The sequence below is a fragment of the Stenella coeruleoalba genome (assembly GCF_951394435.1).
Source record: "Stenella coeruleoalba genome assembly, chromosome: X".
Taxonomy (NCBI): Eukaryota; Metazoa; Chordata; class Mammalia; order Artiodactyla; family Delphinidae; genus Stenella; species Stenella coeruleoalba.
Genome location: NC_137152.1, coordinates 99,321,745 through 99,334,977, shown reverse-complemented (window position 1 = coordinate 99,334,977; position 13,233 = coordinate 99,321,745). Strand labels below are relative to the sequence as shown.

General features: G+C 36.1%; 1 long non-coding RNA gene across 1 annotated transcript in view; it reads left to right on the top strand.

Moving 5' to 3' along the window:
- Positions 1-13,233, top strand: part of LOC307180051 — a 461,286-nt gene that overhangs the window by 352,835 nt on the left and 95,218 nt on the right. The gene's annotated exons all lie outside the window — the stretch shown is intronic.

Below are 13,233 nucleotides of genomic sequence, written 5' to 3'. Positions count from 1 at the left end.
TCAGGTGCATTTTAGACATTAAATTTTTGAGACCCTGTTTGATAAATACCTCTTAAAGTCTGAATAATTCCCCAAATTTATTTTTAAATCCTCTCACAATTAGAAACTTGAATCACATGAAATGGAAGTTTACTTTAGGGAATCCATAGATAGTGCAGTCTGATTTTGGTTCATGGAATGTCAATAATATATAGCCTTTTGCTCTAATGTCAACAGTTTCATCAAGTTTAAAATAAAGTAATTCACAGTTTCATACTTCATTTTTTAAAAAACCAACAAAAACAAAGCTCAGGCTGAGAATAGAGCAAATCATCTCTACAGTTCATACTGGACTGGGTTTTAGAGTTGGTTCAAAATTCCTTATTCTTAACAATTAGCTTATCTTATGCAATTAAGGGTTCCGGAATAGAACAGTGCTCACATATATAAGGTAGGCTTGTAATCCCTACCATCCTCATGCAGTGGTTTGATAGCTGGTCCCCATTCCCAAGAAGTCAATAGTTTCTTGATAGCTTCTGGAGCCCAGAAACTATCAAGTCTATACATTAGAAGTTCACAAAAGTGGCTTAAGTGAAAACATAGAGACCAGCTTCCCACTGAAGTGGGCACAGAGCTGACTTACTCAGTCTAAAGAGAGAAATTAGGCTAAACAGAACCAAATAAAATTGCATTGGACTTAAAAACCTACAAACAGTGCCATCCCTTGCTAATATTCTCTACTATCATTCTGTTTCATATTGAAGCATTTGTTTTAACTACAGAACAGTATACCATTTGCGAGTACAGCCTTAAGAACACTTTTGCTCTGTCCAGCCTTGTAAAGAAGAGAATTCAGGCAATCATCTAGATTATTTATGGTATAAAATAGACCTTTTTGCCTTAAATATTGAAATAGTCAAGGTCAGTGCCATTCATCTAATTTTTCTGGAGAAGTTGCTGGTGTAGAAATAAAGTCTTATACAGTAAAGGGTTTATAAAACCATCAGTTTCAATCAAAAGCTTTTATGATCTATTCAAGACAATTTTAAAGAATATCCTTCCTATCCTTCCTACACCTGCAATGTACTTTGGAAATTAATGTTAGAAAGTAGAGATTTCAGGAAATCCCAGCTGCAATATGAGGTGATTCAATGTGTTTCAGCAAGGCAAAATGGAAAATCTAGATTTTAAAAGAGGTATTGATGCCATAGATGACTACATTTAAGGCAAGAATACAATTATAGCACCCATTCATTTAAGGAAAATTTTAATTCAAATGCTTCACCCAAACTTGTCTGCACTCCTCCTCTCCCTCTTGAAATTACATTTATGAGCTTTGGACTTGAATCTCAGATCAGTTTGCTTTTCATTTCCTAACATATGGTAAGCATTCAAGAAATGTTTGTTGACCTGAAGTGCAATTTAAGGAAATTTTCAAACAACTTTATATGTGAAATGAATGAGGCTTTAGGAATTTAATTGTTGTGTATAAGTCAAATGTGTTGATGCATTTATATCTGCACAGCAATTGCAAATAACTACTCAATCCACGAAATGAAAATTAACCAGTAAGGCCTTGACAGCTCCAAGGATATAGGCATCAATAATATGTTTCAGCATATTAGCACTAACCCATTTTAAGCCAGTCCAATCTAAATTGTAGGAAAGGGCTTCCCTGGTGGCGCGGTGGTTGGGAGTCCGCCTGCTGGTGCAGGGTACACGGGTTCGTGCCCCGGTCAGGGAGGATCCCACATGCCGCGGAGCGACTGGGCCCGTGGGCCATGGCCGCTGAGCCTGCGCGTCCGGAGCCTGTGCTCCGCAACGGGATAGGCCACAACAGTGAGAGGCCCGCGTACCGCAAAAAAATAATAATAATAAATAAAAATTAAAAAAATAAATTGTAGGAAAAACAAGTTAGGGTGTTCATAATTACTGTAGAAGGCTATTCTCTGACTTCAGATGAGCAGGAACAAAGACAATCTTTCATGGAGAGTGGACAGCTAATTATGACTGAAATAATCCACAGAGCTATACTTGCACCACTAAGATATGAGGAATTGCTCTCAGAAAAAGTTTTGATAGCAGATAGCCATTCATAAAGGTACCCACTGCCTGTAGGTTGAAATGGTTGAGAGAGTAGTGCATGAACCTAGCTGTGTTAGTATATGTTAAGTCTGGCAACATACAGTAGAAACCTAAAACAGAGTGGCTTAAGTATGACACAGTTATTCATCATGGAGAAAAAGTGCTGAGGTTGGTAGTTAAGGGCTGGTACAGCAGTTCCATGGTTATCAAAGACCCAGATTAGTCTAGCTATTTGATATTTGATTCCTATTGTATGGCCTTCATCATTACGGTTCAAGATAGCTACTGGTGCTCTAGTCATCATCTACAGGTTTAAAGCAGCAGGATGAAGGAAGAAAGGAAGAGAACCATGTGCCCCATTGCTTATAAAGAGACCTCTGGAAGTCCCACATAACACTTCCATTCACCCTTCACTGGTGAGAACTTACTCCTACGCCACCTTCAAGTGTGAGAAAGGCTGGGAAATATAGTCTTTTAAGTGGATGTCAGTGTGTCCCTCTAAAAACAATATTATGTTAATTTAAATGGAATAGGAGAATGCATAATTAATTGGTAGATAATTAGAAATCTCTAAGATGCCTACTTTGGGGACAATGAACAATTTAAAGAACAATGAACAAGTTAAAGTTTTCAGGTAGGAGCCAATTAGTTCTTTTTAAAAAAATATTCCTCAGAGCTTCAACGGGTTTAATAGTTTGGCATCTTTTGCTGATCACAAGATATATCTATATCTCCTATTGACAACACATCTATTAATAGTTTTCCTGTTTCCAAGAGAGTGAAATATCATATTGCTTAGGGAGAGTTGAATACGTGTCACTATTTCCAGTAGGGAAGAGTTCTGAATAAAGTGGGCTGGCGTCTTGACTCCTGATGTCACCATAAGTGTTTCTTAACAATTGTACATATCTGTCCACCCTAGAGCATGATTCCTGAGGATAATACAGCTTTTTTCCAGAACAGTTTATATATATATATATATATATAAAAATTATTGGAAAAATAAGCATCTTCTCTAAGTAAGAGAAATGATTATCCTAGCTAGAGGGAGGGAAAGTTGAGAAAATAGTGACTATATAACATAGAGCTGTTTTCCAAATAACTGCCTTCTGCTTCGCTTTACATTTTTCCTCCTCAGCATTTCTTCTTTGTCACAGCCACTTTCTCCAGGCTTCCGCAGGGCTTGGCCCTTTCTATTTTAGTGCTAAGAGAAACAAGAGCAGTGGAGTGCAATACATGGCATATTTGGAAAGGTGGTAAATATTTAATAGATGATATGGTAAATAATGTATATAATTTAGCAAGAAACAATGTAAATATTTCAGGGACTGCAGTGCAGCTGTTAGGTTGGAATTAAACCTAGAGTCTGGAGAAAAGCAGTAGTTCAAAATGTCCTTTTCTGATAAGAGCACTTACTGTCTCTAGTCCACAACCTGGAATGAGTGCTTGGCACTTAAGGTATAGCTACGTCTTTGATACTCTCTAATAGTGACAAGGAAGGGTGATGTGGATAATTCAAAATAGTGAGTAATCCAAATTGGAGTGAAATTTTGGATTTTTGAAAAGTGGCTTCCTTTCCTTAGTTCATTATTCTTAGGATAATGTTAAAAAGAAGTTCTTATCCTCTCATGGACTCATGGACTAGAGAAAGCTGTCCCATGAAGAAGGATTTGCCTCATATAATTAATTCACTGTTAGAGAATGCAGGGGTAGCTGTGCAGTCCTTTCTTCTCTCTGAACTCCCTTGGGAATCAAACAATCCCTATGGGGAACTTATGTACCTCTCTGATCTGCTTTGACAATTGGGGAGGAACTAAGCAAAATCCAGGAGTAGGGCTATCACAAGGTCCAAGTTGAAAATATAGTTGTTTACATATTTTCAGTCTTCTGCTGGATATAGGTTATGTCCACAGAACTGTAATAGATGTGATAGAAAATATAAACTCTATATAAGAAATGTTTTATTCACTAAGAAAGTTACAGTTGGAGAGATGTCAATGCATAAGAAAAAAGTCAATAAAGAGTCCACCAAAGAACTGTTAAAACTAATAAATGAATTCAGTAAAATTACAGGTCACAAAATCAATATACAGAAATCTGTTGCATTTCTATACACTAACAATGAACTATCAAAAAGGAAATTAAGAAAACAAGCCTATTTACAATTGCATCAAAAAGAATAAAATTTCTAGGGATAAACTTAACCAAGGAGGTGAAAGACCTATACACCGAAAACCATAAGACGTTGATGAAAGAAATTGAAGAAGACACAAATAAATGGAAAGATATTCTGTGCTCATGGATTAGAAGGGTTAATGTTAAAATGTCCACGCTACCCAAAAAATATACACATTCAATACAATCCTTATCAAAATTCCAATGGCATTTTTCACAGAAATAGAACAAACAATTTTAGGATTGTTTTTATGGAACCACAAAAGTCCCCAAATAGCCAAAGCCATCTTGAGAAAGAAGAACAAAGCTGCAGGTATTACTTACTAGTCCTGACTTCTGTATAACACGAAGCTATACTACTCAAAACAGTATGGGACTGGCACTGAAAAAAGACACATAGATCAGTGGAACAGAATAGGAAACCCCCAAATCCACTCATATATGGTCAATTAATTTATGACAAAGGAACAAAGAATATACAATGGGAAAAGAAGAGTGTCTTCAGTAAATGGTGTTGGGAAAACTGGACAGCCACATGCAAAAGAATGAAACTGGACCACTACTTTATACCATACACAAAAATTAACTCAAAATGGATTAAAGACTCAAATGTAAGACCTGATACCATAAAACTCCTAGGGGAAAACATAGGCCTCAAGCTTCTTAACATCAGTCTTGGCAATGGTTATATTTTGGATTTGACACTAAAAACAAAGGCAACAAAAGCAAACATGAACAACTGGGACTGCATCAAACCAAAGAGCTTCTGTACAGCAAAGGAAACCATTGACAAAATGAAAAGGTAGCCTAATGAATGAAAGAAAATATTTGTAAATCATGTATCTGATAAGGGGTTAATATTCAAAATGTATAAAGAACTCATATAACTCAATAGCAAAAAGACAAACATCCTGATTAAAAATGGGCAGTGGACGTGAATACACATTTTTCCAGAGAAGACATAGAGATGGCCAACAGATACATGAAAAGATGCTCAACATCACTAATCAGGGAAATGCAAATCAAAGCCACAATGGGATATTGCCTCATACCTGTTAGAATGGCAATTTTCAAAAAGACAAGAAATAACGTGTTGATGAGGATATGGAGAAAAGGGAAGCCTTGTGCACTGTTGTGGGATTGTAAATTGGTGCAGCCACTATGCAAAATAGTATCGGGGGGGGGTCCTCAAAAATTAAAAATAGAACTACCATATGATCCAGCAATTCCACTTCTGGGTAATTACCTGAAGAAAATGAAAGCACTAACTTGAAAACATATGCACCCCCATGTTCAGTGCAGCATTATTTATAATAGCCAAGATATGGAAACAACCTAAGTGTCCTAGGTGAAGTCCTAGAAGTGGGATTGATAGTTTGAATGATACACACATGTATATTTTTGATAGATAGAATGTGGAGCCATATGTATGAGTGCTTACTTCCCCACAGCATCACTAACAGAATGAGTTGTCACACATTTTTACTTTTTTTAATTTTAGAAGAGTTTTCTACTTACAGAAAAAAAATTTAAAGATAGTACACAGAATTCCCATCAGCTCCACATCCAGTTTCCCTGATTATTAACATCTCACTTACAATCAATTTCTTAGAATTAATGAACAATATTGAAACATTATTATTAACTAATGTCCACATTTTATTCAAATGTCATTAGTTTTTACCTAACGTCTGTTTTTCTATTCCAGGATCCCATCCATGATAATACAGTACATTTAGTCATCATGCCATTCAGGCTCCTCTATAGACTGTGACAGTTTCTCAGACTTTGCTTGTTTTTGATGATCTTGACAGTTTTGAAGAGTACTGGTCAAATATTTTATAGATTGTACCTCTGTTGGGATTTTCTGATAATTTTCTCCTGCTTAGATTGGGGCAATAGTATTTGGGCAGGAAGACCACAGAGGTAAGGGGCCTTCTTATTACATCATATCAATAGAAATGCTATCAACATGATTTATGACTATTGATATTGAACTTGATCACCTGGCTGAGGTAGTGTTTATCAGTTTTCTCTACTATAAAGTTACTCTTTTTTCTCCTTTTCCATACTGTATTGTTTAGAAGCCTGTAACTGTGCATAGATCACACTTAAGGAGTGGGGAGTTATGCTTCAGTTCCTTAAAGGCAAAGTACCTGCATAAATTACTCGAACTTCTTCTGCACATGAGATTTTTCTGTTTTCCCTTATTTATTTATTTGCTCTCTCTATATATTTTTCAATTTTCTTGAAATATAGTTGATTTACAATGTTGTGTTAATTTCTGCTATACAGCAAAGTGATTCAATTATACATATACGTATTCTTTTTCATATTCTTTTCCATTATGGTTTGTCACAGGAGACTGAATATAGTTCCCTGTGCTCTACAGTAGGACCTTGTTGTTTATCCATCCTATATATAATAGTTATATACACACACACACCGTATCTTCTTTATCCATTCATCTGTTGATGGACATTTAGGTTGTTTCCATGTCTTGGCTTTCTAATACTGCTGCTATGAACATTGGGATGCATGTATCTTTTTGAATTATAGTTTTGTCTGGATATATGCCCAGGAGTGGGATTGCTGGATCATATGGCAACTATATTTTTAGTTTTTTGAGGAACCTCCATACTGTTTTCCATAGTGGCTGCACCAATTTACATTCCCACCAACAGCGTAGGAAGGTTCCCTTTTCTCCACACCCCCTCCAGCATTTGTTCTTTGTAGATTTTTTAACGATGGCCATTCTGACTGGTATGAGATTGTACCTCACTGCAGTTTTGATTTGCATTTCTCTAATAATTAGCAATGATGTATTTGCTCTATTTTTATAATGGTATAGACTTGTGGATATTTATTTTGTACTTTGGGTTATATTGTAATACTACCTTATTGCTCAAATTTTTCCAGTTTTGGCCATAAGGTGGTCTTTCAGTTGGCTGCTACGTATGTCCTTTTGGCGTAGTCTCATACATATGTATGTATGTATATATGTATTTATTTTAGCATTTCCTTACTTTCTGGCACACTTTTCCACACTCATCTGTTATATTCACTGCCCTAGTCCTAGAATCAGCCATTTCTCTAAGGACCCCTGCTTCCTTTTACTGGGGAGTGGTATTAGAAACCAAGATCTGGTTGCTAGGTATGCTCCTTGCTACTAGGCCCTCTTGGTGGACAGAGCTAGAAAATATATGTACGTATACTAATACACATATATACACCTATTTATCTATATCATCCATCTATCCATCTATAGTTATACTAAGCTAAACAGAAGTTTATACTAATGGCACCAACTCTAATTCATTGTCACATAGATCATACTAGTCTCCCATTGCTTATCTGTAGCTTCCCGCTGCAACAGTGAGAAATTTAGTTCCCACCATTCATCATCTACTTACTGAACTGATTACAGTACATGAATATTACTATCAGAATTGTTAACCTGTACTCCCATGGGAAATAACTTTAGCAACTAGAATGTAGTGCTTGTATACAGTGTTTATGTACACTTTCTTTTTCTTTTAGTCTTGTCTAAAATACATCCCACTTGTTCATGGTATATAATTATCTTTATTCATTATTAGATTCTATTGGCTAGTATTTGTTGAGGAGTTTTGTAACTCTGATCATAGCAGATGTTAGCCTATAGTTTTCCTTTCTTATTATGTGTTTAGTCTGGTTTTAGTATTAAAGTAATACCTCGTAGAAAATTATGAAAGGTTCTCATTGCTTCTGTCTTCTACAAGATATTGTGAAGAATTGATATCATTTCCTCCTTAAGTATTTGGTAGTGTTACTGAACCGAACTTGGACCACTCAACTGCTGCACAGTAAAGCCAATCTACTGACACAGGTTGTGGTGAAGGAAAGTATAGCATTTATTTGCAAGGCACCAAGCAAGAAGGAGGGGCATGCTCAAAAGACTCATTCCCTGATGGCTTTCAGGGAACGGTTTTTAAAGGAAACATTTGGGATGACTGCAAGGTCATTTGGGATGGCTGCAAGGTGCATGACTTCTTCTGATTGGTTGGTGGTGAGGTAACAGGGTGGTGTTTCAGGAATCTTAATCGTCAACCTTCTGGTTACAAGCAGTCTGGGATCGACATGCTTTTGGTCAGCATGTAGTCATAATCCTCCACCTAGGCAGGGGTCTTAGTTTATGCATTACAACTCAAGGATATGTGTCAAATTGTTATGTATGTTGCTTGAGGAGGAACTAGGACTCTGTTTTGTTGCTGAATCTTGTTTAAGCTATCATTACTTTTCTTGCTTAACTGCTTTTCCTTTTCTTCTGCATTCCCTTACTTCCCAAATTAGCAACTGCTTGAGTCTTCTCTTTGGAACTCAGGGAAGGCCTAGGAGACTAAAACCTTTTCCTACAAACAAGAAATGGGGAACACACAGGGGCTTTTGTGCCCAGGATGGCTCTGCAGGGTCGTGCTCGGTTTCAGTAGTATTCACCAGTGAAGCTATCTGGGCTTGGTACTTTCTCCTTTGGGAAGTTATTAATTATTGATTCAATTTCCTTAATAGATATAAGCTTGGCAGATGGTATATTTCTCCTTATATGAGTTTTGACACTTTGTATCTTTTTATAAATTGAAGTATAGTTTATTTACAATATTGTGTTAGTTTCAGGTATACAGCAAAGTGATTCAGTTACATATGTATATTTTTTTCAGATTATTCTCTATTATAGTCTATTACAAGATATTGAATATAGTTCCCTGTGCTATATAATAAATCCTTGTTGCTTATCTATTTTATGTTTAGTAGTTTGTACCTGTTAATCCCAGACTCCTAATTTATCCACCCCCTACTCTCTTTCCACTTTGGTACCATAAGTTTGTTTTCTATGTTTGTGAGTCCATTTCTGGTTCATATATAGATTCATTCGTATTATTTTTTAGATTCCATATATAAGTGATATATAATATTTGTCTTACTCTGACTTACTTCACTAAGTATAATATTCTCTAGATCCATCCATGTTGCTGCAGATAGCAATATTTCATTTATTTTTATGGCTGAGTAGTATTCCATTGTATATATGTGCCACATCTTCTTTATCTATTCATCTGTTGATGGACATTTAGGTTGCTCCCATGTCTTGGTTATTGTAAATAGTGCTGCTATGAACATTGGGGTACATGTATCTTTTCAAATTAGAGTTTTCATCTTTTCCAGATATCTACCCAGGATTGGGATTGTTGGGTCATACGGTAGCTCTATTTTTAGTTTTTAAAAGAGCCTCCATACCATTCTACATAATGGTGGTACCAACTGACATTCCCACCAACAGTGTAGGAGGGTTCCCTTTTCTCCACACCCTCTCCAGCATTTATTATTTGTATACTTTTTGACGATAGTCATTCTGACTGGAGTGAGGTGATACCTCATTGTGGTTTTGATTTGCATTTCTCTAATAATTAGTGATGTTGAGCATCTTTTCATATGCCTTTTGGCCATCTGTATGTCTTCTTTGGAGAAATGTCTATATAGGTTTTCTGCCCAGTTTTTGATTGGGTTGTTTTTTTGACATTGAGTTGTATGAGCTGTTTGTATATTTTTAATATTAACCCCTTGTCAGTTGCATCGTTTGCTAATATTTTCTTCCATTCCATAGGTTGTCTTTTTGTTTTGTTGATGGTTTCCTTTGCTGTGCAAAAATCTTTTAAATTTGATTAGGTTCCATTTGTTTATTTTTGCTTTTATTTCTTTTGCCTTGGGAGACTGACCTAAGAAAATCTTGCTACAATTTATATCAGAGAATGTTTTTCCTGTGTTCTCTTCTAGGATTTTTATGGTGTCATGTCTTATATTTAGGCATTGAAACCATTTTGAGTTTATTTTTGTAAATGGTGTGAGGCAGTGTTCTAATTTCATTGATTTACATGTAGCTGTTAAGCTTGCCCAGCACCAGTTATTGAAGAGACTGTCTTTTCTCCATTGTATATTCTTGCCCCTTTTGTCATAGATTAATTGACTGTAGGTGTTTGGGTGATACCTTGTTATCTTTTAAGGAATTCATCCATTTCATCTAAATGATCAAATTTATGGTCATGGAGTTATTCATAGTATTTATTATCCTTTTAAAGTCATAGGATCAATAGTGATGACCTCTAATTCATCTTTTAAATTGGTAACTATATCTATTCCTTTTATTCTTGGTTAGCTTGGCTAGAATTTTATCAATTTTATTGATTTTTTTTAAACTGGATTTGGTTTTGTTCTTTTTTTAATGTTCCTATTTTCAATTTCACTGATTTCTGCTCTAATTTTTATAATTTTATTTTTCTACTTTCTTTGGGTTTAAATTCCTTTTATTCTCTAGTTTTCTAAGGTGGAATGTTAGGTTTTTGAGTTTAGATTTTTTTTTGTAATATATTCTTTGAATGCTACAAATTTTCCTCTAAGCCCTGTTGGTGTGGTGGTAAGGTGTTGGAGAGGGACAACTGTCTGTACTCTTTTGATTCATTCTCAGTGTTTTATTGAGCAGTTGTCTCTTCACAGGTGTTTTTTCAGTGGTACTGCTTCCCCCTACGTTGCCCTTTGGTGAGACAGGAAGGCTAGAGGGGGCTGGAATGAGGAATGCCCTTCTGCCAACTGGGATATGGCTCTTAGAAAATCTTTTCCCTAGGAAAGCAGGTCTTTTGTTGTGGAGAACACTCTGGGAGTGTTTCAGGCTGATCACTGCTCCCCTCCCCCAGCTAGAGCCAGGAGAAGATCTCTTCAGGATCTTCACTCTGAGAACCGGGGTTGGGGGGAGGGAGAGTGCATTCCCTAGAGGTTAAATACATTAATTTGTAGAGGTTCCATAAGACTGTACTCTCAGGAGATTCTCACTCTCTTGCTACTTCTTTTTCAGCATCTAGAACTGTGTGGGTCCATTTATATGCAGTTTTTTCAATAAATACATACTACAGTACTATACAGTTCACACTGTTGACTTGGCAGATGCAGAACTGCGGATACAGAGTGCCAGCCAACTGTAAAGTTATTTACAAATCTTTGCCCATTGGGTTGGCACCCCTTAACCCCCCACATTGTTTAAGGGTCAATTGTAATACTTTCCCAAATAAATTCCTTGTATTTGCTTCATGTTCACTTTAGTCTTATGTTTGTGGGAAGGATGCATTAATCTTCTGAAAGCTTAGGGAGGTTATAGAATATAGTCATAAAGAACTCCAGCTTTGGAGTCAAACACACCTGGTTTGAGTTCAGCCTTTCCTCTCATAGATATGTGATGCTATAGAAGTTACTTTACCTCTCTTAGCTTTCATTACATTATATTCTACATGGTAATGTTGGGGAGAGAGAAATTTTCCTCTACTCCTCTAGGTTCTTCTGGCTGGTCTAAGAATTAAATTGACATAAGACAGTTAACAGGAGAAAATCACACAAAAGGTTAATAACATGGATACATGGGAGAGAGGCCCAGGAAAACTGATAACTCACCAAAATGGCTGAAACCCTTTCCTTAAATACCATCTTCAGCTAAAGACAAAAGAACAAAAGAAGATATTCTGGGTAGTGGTTTGGGACCACAAAGGGGAGGAAGGCAGTTCACATGCAGATGGAAAAGTAAATGTCTGGTAAACAAATGTTTGCTGTGCCACACAGAGAAGTGGCCTCTGATCTCTAGGCCCTGTTGCCACCTACCACACTTGGCCCATATTCTTTGCCTATATCTCTGGTGATAGCTCTATTCCAGGAATAGGCCCTCTATCTAAAATTCTTTTAGGCAGTTCTTTAGGCAGCGGAAAGGTCAAAGTTTATTACTGACTCTTTTGGGCCTTGAGTATTTTCAGCTCAAAATAATCCACATGCCAAAGAGACATTTTGAGGTGGCTAGTTTGGGTTCCTTAGAGTAATAATATTTACTCACAGATTGTTTTATTGATTTAAAAGGTAATGTAATCAATAACTTAGCACAATCCTGAACCTATATTAAGCCTTTTCCTCAAGAATATTCAATAAATAATGTCTAAACTCTTTATCCTGGTTTTCCAGATTCTTTTTCCCCATCATCCTTCATATAACCACATTATGCTTCACTCAAATTGAACTATTCATCATTTCCTAAGACTTAAAACTTTATGTCATTTCTATTTTTTATATCCTTTGTCCCACCTTGGATATCTTCAACCTACAATCTCCAAACGTTGAAATACTGTTCATTCTTCAAATTCTGGGTCAAATGCCACACTCCTTATTAACACTCCTCTGATTATGTGGTTTGAAAATCATAGTTTATCATTAAAAATCGATAGCACATTATAGCACATGTCCTGCTTTTGATTAAATATGAGAAAATTTGACAGAATCCATAAGAAACTAAATGCTTCATTTTAATATGTACTTTTACATGAAAGTAGTAAAGGCTCAATAAACATCTTCCTATGAAAAGAATCAGTATCATCTAAAGATCTACTTATACCTCTTTGACTAGTCTGTAGGGATCTAGAATCGTTGCCTTATTCATTCTTTTGGCTTAGGTTACAGAATATGTGAATAAACAACAAATTTTCCTCAGAAGAGCTCTAGGTAATAGTGAATGTGGCATAGAAAAGGGATACTTTTATAGACAACATGAAAGATCAAAAACATAAGGAGCTGTGAGAGAAGTTTTTGAAGACTGGAATGAGAAATTCTAGATAGACATGAGTTACTATGTACCAAGAGGGAAGACATGAGTGCCCATCAAAAAGTTAGAGTTATACTGAAATGTAAATTTTGAAACTTCAGCAGAGGCTCACTACCAGACAGAATAAAGGATTTATAAGTTCTGTTTTTAGTGATAAGAGTGATATAACCAGTAAGATTCCAAGTGCCATTAAATCATACAGATAACCCATATATATGAGATTTTCAGAAAATTTAAGTATTCTCCTTCAGACCTGCTTTGGAAGCTTCTATTGGGTGAGCACCATTTTCTTTCTTTCAATGCTCTAGGGAGGGCTTGGTCACATACAGGCT